Source organism: Ranitomeya variabilis, chromosome 1 (assembly GCF_051348905.1).
Source record: "Ranitomeya variabilis isolate aRanVar5 chromosome 1, aRanVar5.hap1, whole genome shotgun sequence".
Classification (NCBI taxonomy): domain Eukaryota; kingdom Metazoa; phylum Chordata; class Amphibia; order Anura; family Dendrobatidae; genus Ranitomeya; species Ranitomeya variabilis.
The window spans coordinates 466,110,689-466,116,120 of NC_135232.1; the positions used below are offsets into that span (position 1 = coordinate 466,110,689).

At 46.4% G+C, this 5,432-nt stretch overlaps 1 long non-coding RNA gene across 1 annotated transcript; it reads right to left on the bottom strand.

Moving 5' to 3' along the window:
* Window positions 1-1,715: 1,715 nt before the first annotated feature.
* Window positions 1,716-3,593, bottom strand: LOC143786146 (uncharacterized). The gene is made up of 2 exons (XR_013218278.1): window positions 3,496-3,593; window positions 1,716-2,510 (listed from the first exon to the last, which is right to left on the bottom strand). It is a non-coding gene; the product is annotated as an uncharacterized LOC143786146 (long non-coding RNA).
* Between the last annotated feature and the right edge of the window lie 1,839 nt (window positions 3,594-5,432).

Consider the following 5,432-nt stretch of genomic DNA (forward strand, 5'->3'; position numbering starts at 1 on the left):
TCTAGATAAGTTCCTTAGGGGGTCTATTTTCCAAATGGGGTTACTTTTGGGGGATTTCCACTGTTTAGGCACATCAGGGGCTCTCCAAACGAGACATGGTGTCCTATCTCCATTCCAGCCAATTCTGCATTGAAAAATCAAATGGCGCTTCTTCCCTTCCGAGCTCTGCCATGAGCCCAAACAGTGGCTTACCCTCACATATGGGGTATTGACGTACTCAGGACAAATTGTACAACAACTTTTAGGGTCCAATTTCTCCTGTCACCCTTGGTAAAATAAAACAAATTGGATCTGAATTACATTTTTTGTGAAAAAAAGTTAAATGTTCACTTTTTTTAAACATTCCAAAAATTCTTGTGAAACACCTGAAGGGCTAATATACTTCTTGAATGTGGTTTTGAGCACCTTGAGCGGTGTAGTTTTTAGAATGGTGTCACACTTGGGTATTTTCTATCACATAGACCCCTCAAAGTGACTTCAAATGTGATGTTGTGCCTAAAAAAAATGGTGTTGTAAAAATGAGAAATTGCTGGTCAACTTTTAACTAGGGTTGAGCAAAATGGATCGGTCATTTTCATAAATCGCCGACTTTTGGCAAAGTCAGGTTTCGTGAAACCTGACCCGATCCCAGCGTGGGATCGGCCATGCGGTCGGCGATCTTCGCGCCAAAGTCGCGTTTCTTATGACGCTTTAAGCGCCATTTCTCAGCCAATGAGGGTGCACACAGAGTGTGGGCAGCGTGATGACATAGGTCTCGGTCCCCACCATCTTATAGAAGGGCATGGCATTGACTGGCTTGTTATCTGCGGCATCACAGGGGCTATAAAGGGGCGTGCACGCCGACCGCCATCTTACTTCTGCCGATATCAGCATAGGGAAAGGTTGCTGCAGCTTCGTCAGAAGCAGGGATAGCGTTAGGGAGGGAACATTAACCCCGAAACCGCTTGTGCTGTAGCGATTCCCACTGTCCAACACCACCATTTCTTTGCAGGGACAGTGGAGGCTAGATTTTTCTTCATCAGCTCTGTAGCTTATTGGGCTGCCCTAGAAGGCTCCCTGATAGCTGCATTGCTGTTTGTACGCCGCTGTGCAAACCAACTGCTTTTTTAAAAGCAAAAATCCTGTTGCTCCTTCCTTTCTGCACAGCTATCTTGTTTGTTTGTCCACACTTTTGTGTGCAGCAGTCCTGACTGCTACGACCCATAACCGTTTACTCCCATTAAGTGACACCAACAAATTATCAAAATTGAAGACTTTATTGGGAAATATAGGCATAAAATTTCCATCTTTTAACTTTGGGTAAATATTTGGTCGCAGCTTATAAACTCAGGCAATATCTGCCAACAAATTTGGGTGTAGGGAGATTTACTGCCTTCCAGACTCCCGGGCAGGTATCTTCACCACCAACAAAACTCCACCCTTACGCAGCTGCAACTGAAACAAAACCATAACAAAAGGGGAGGGAGGGCGGGAAACAGGTCCGGGTCCAGGGATCGGATGAGCTATCAGCACTTCCTGGTGCCAGAAGCAGAGGATAAGCCCCGCCCCCTCTGCGGGGAGTTAACCCCATATCCCATTTTGGACTCACTAAATGGGAGATCTGCTTTTAACACAGGGGGAAGGCGCAGCAGTCAGGGGACAGCGGCGTAAGCCGCAGTGTCCCAAAGACTGCTACGACCCATAACCGTTTACTCCCATTAAGTGACACCAACAAATTATCAAAATTGAAGACTTTATTGGGAAATATAGGCATAAAATTTCCATCTTTTAACTTTGGGTAAATATTTGGTCGCAGCTTATAAACTCAGGCAATATCTGCCAACAAATTTGGGTGTAGGGAGATTTACTGCCTTCCGGACTCCCGGGCAGGTATCTTCACCACCAACAAAACTCCACCCTTACGCCAAGGAGGAGCGAATACAGAGAGCTGCGACCCCCCAAACGAAAGCATAGCCTGTACGACACCTTCACGAAGCCCATTGAGGAAGATATCCAAACCCGCCTCGTACGAATGAACTCCGTCTGAAATAAGAAAACCGGAATTATCTCCCTCCAGACGATGGTGCCTTACCACTACACCATTCTTAAATTTCACGAAGCGCGATATCCTCTGATTCAAAGAGCGTCTGGATCTCTCCATAGCATCCAATTCCCTGGCACTCCGCCACACCAGTTTTGGGATAACTTCGGACCAGATTAGTCGCATCAGCAGGAAAAACTCAGGAATTTGTCCATATCAGATCTGATAAGCGTAAGCAGCTCGGCAAGTGGAAACGAAGCCAGGTCATTTCCTCCAGCATGGATAACCACAATGGCGGGAGATGAAGACCCCCTTGTAATGTGAGCGACCTCCGGCAGCACTTGGGACCACGTCAGACCTCTCATACCACGCCATATCACATCGACATCAACAAAAACCAAGGATCGCCCTCCTGGGTACAATTCAGCACGACGAGCTGCCCAATAGATGTATGAGAGACCCACTCTCCAGACACTGGGTCGCACTCCATCTAGGAAGTAAAGTATACAATTAGCCAGCATATAATAACCAAAACACTAACGATAACTTCTCCGATTTGTATCTGGAGCTGCTTCTATATTATTGTTAGACAAAACAAAACCAAAACCAAAATTAAAATTATTTTTAATTATAACACTAAGTCAGGCTTGATATATCTGGCAAAACAGCGGGATATCCATCTGCCCACCCTTTGAATCTCTGATTCAAATAAACCCGCCCTGGAAGCTTCAGACGCTGCACCTATACGAAAAAAATGAGTCCCAAATTCTGCTGCAGGAATACCCAAAAAGAAGACAACGCACGTCTCAATATGGCTAAGAATTGGCCCGACACTAGAGGGAGAACACTCGCATGCATGAAAAATTGATCACCATCCTTTCTCACCTGCAAGTAGTTCTTGACTAACGTTCACGGACAAACGTCCTTATTGATGGCAAATATTGGGAACCACGTCCCCAGACCTCCTGATCAGTTTTAGATTTACATATCCTGATCCTGAGATTGTAACAAATCAATACGTCATCACGCCTCAGTCCACGCGGTTTATTTAGGGCCGTGGGAAAGATCTCACTGACCCGCATGGCCCCAAAAAAAAAAAATGCCAGTTCGGAAGCCGCTGATGTAAGTGCAACTTCATAGTTATAATCGCAAACTGATACCGCGGATTTAACCAAGCTAATTAGCAAATCAAAGGAGATAGGACGCCTATTGTCGCAGTGCATTATCCACTCGGAGCCAACCTTTCAATAGCTGGCTGACTAAAAAAAAAAAAGAAAAATGTATTGTGAAATCCGACCATCCTTGCAATTTAAAATGGAAGGCTAACGCAGACACACGGTTGCGCGCTATCGCACCCGATACTCCCTTGGCATGCAATTTGGATAGAAATGCCATGGTCACCTGCATCCGAACATCATCAGAAGACCCCACCGGCTTTCCGTCTGCTAAAAACCACCACTCCTCCCACGCCTTACCATAGGCTCTCCAGGTCGACGGAGCTACCGATGAGCGTATTAGCGGCATCAGGTCCCCAGGACATCCCAGATCGAATGTGGGCAATCCACCTCCTGCAAACGCTCCTGAAGAAGCAAATCCCGTAGGTCCTGTGAATAAATCGCAGTTACTAACTCTGGAACAGTCTCATTGTTATCAGGAAATGTATTAGATTTAAACCAAACATTAAACATTAAACATTTTAATACTATGGATCTGATCAGGTACAAAAACCAAAATGAAGGAAATGCTAGGTAGCTGATGGCATGCGCCCCTCCAACGGTTTCAAGGTGTAAGCGGATCCGCATGTTGGCCAATAGTGGGCCCCATAGATCCATGACAAGCGCAACGGGAAAAGGTCAATCAAGGTTGGGTCACCGTTACACTCCTTGGAATCCAGGAAGCAGGCCATTGGCCGGAGCATATTTGGCAGCCGAAACGAACACTGAAACCCGTGTGGCCTGATGCTGCAAACAACAAACCCATATCAACGGTTGAACACTCTGTCTCCTGAAAGCAAGTCCTACCATTGTAATTGCTGAGAAACATCTTCCATGTGTTTAAATCAGAAAGTAAGTGGGCCGTGATCCTGAATCTGTGATGACGTTGTTTCACTCCTCTCGTGGCAAAGGTCAATCTGCGAGAAAAATATCCTGCCCGCTGGCATGAACCTGCATGCAAAATTTAGTGAGCCAAGAAGTGACTGCATTTGCGTCAATGTGACTTTGCCAACCGAAATGCATCCATTAATGAGGTCCAGCGATTTGTTGATTTTTTTTTTATTTTTTTTTTGGCAATCTAAATTCCATGGCGACCGTGTCGATTACAAACCCAAGGAATGTGATCACTGATACTGGCCCTATCGTCTTCTTGGGGAAAAATGGGACCCCAAAGTATGTCATGGCATCTTTGAATTGTGCCAGTGCTGTGGAACAGACGTCTGAGTCGGCTGGGCCAACTATCAAAAATGATCAAGGTAATGAGTAATGGCGGTTAGCCGAGTGATCTCGCGGGCAACCCATTCTAAAAAATTCGCTGAATAATTCAACATAAAAAACAGGAAATTGAGCAACCCATGGGAAGACATGCGTTGTAATAGTAAAAAATCCTCAAATTTGGCTCCCAGTAATTGGCAGCAATCCGGGTGAACCGGAAGTAGACGGAAAGCGGATTCTCTGTCTGACTTGGCCATAAGGGCCCCCGAACCAGCATTTCTGACTAAATCCACCGCTTTATCGCAGGATATATAAGTAATGGCTGAGTCCTCACTGAGTATGCCGTCGTTGGCCGACGTACCCTTGGGGTAGGACAGGTGGTGAATCAACCGGTACTTGCCTGATTCCTATTTGGGAACCATGCCTAGGGGTGAAACACGCAAATTAGGGAAAGGAGGTGTCTTAAAAGGACCGCGGAAGCGACCCAACCCGATTTCCGTACCCAATTTCTCCGCTAACACGTTGGGTAACTCCCTGGCTGATTGTAAATTTGGGGCTGACTGCGACTCGAGGGACCAGTTAAACGGGATGAAAAACCATAGGAAAAAACCGAACCTCAGTTGCGCCGCAGCCGACTTATTGGGGTATTTGTCCAGCCACGACCCCATTCTTTCCACGCTCACTGGCGTCGGTAACCTCAATTGTAGAGGGGTTTTTTTTGGGGGGGTTAGCTTTTTGGGGCTGAACACTCGTGCTTATATTTGCAGAGCCCGTAGAACTTACAGTGGGGATTATAGATGCTGACTAAGTATATAAAAAACTCAGAGCACCTCGCCGGGTGCTTCTCCGCCATAACACGTCCTAGGAGGACAGATTTGTTCCTTGATGGCGCTGTCCTAGTGAGCCCCTAACGGAGGGACACCACAAAACAGCCTATCCTCATAAACATTTGGGCGAGGAGGGAGGGGCTGCCTACACGATCC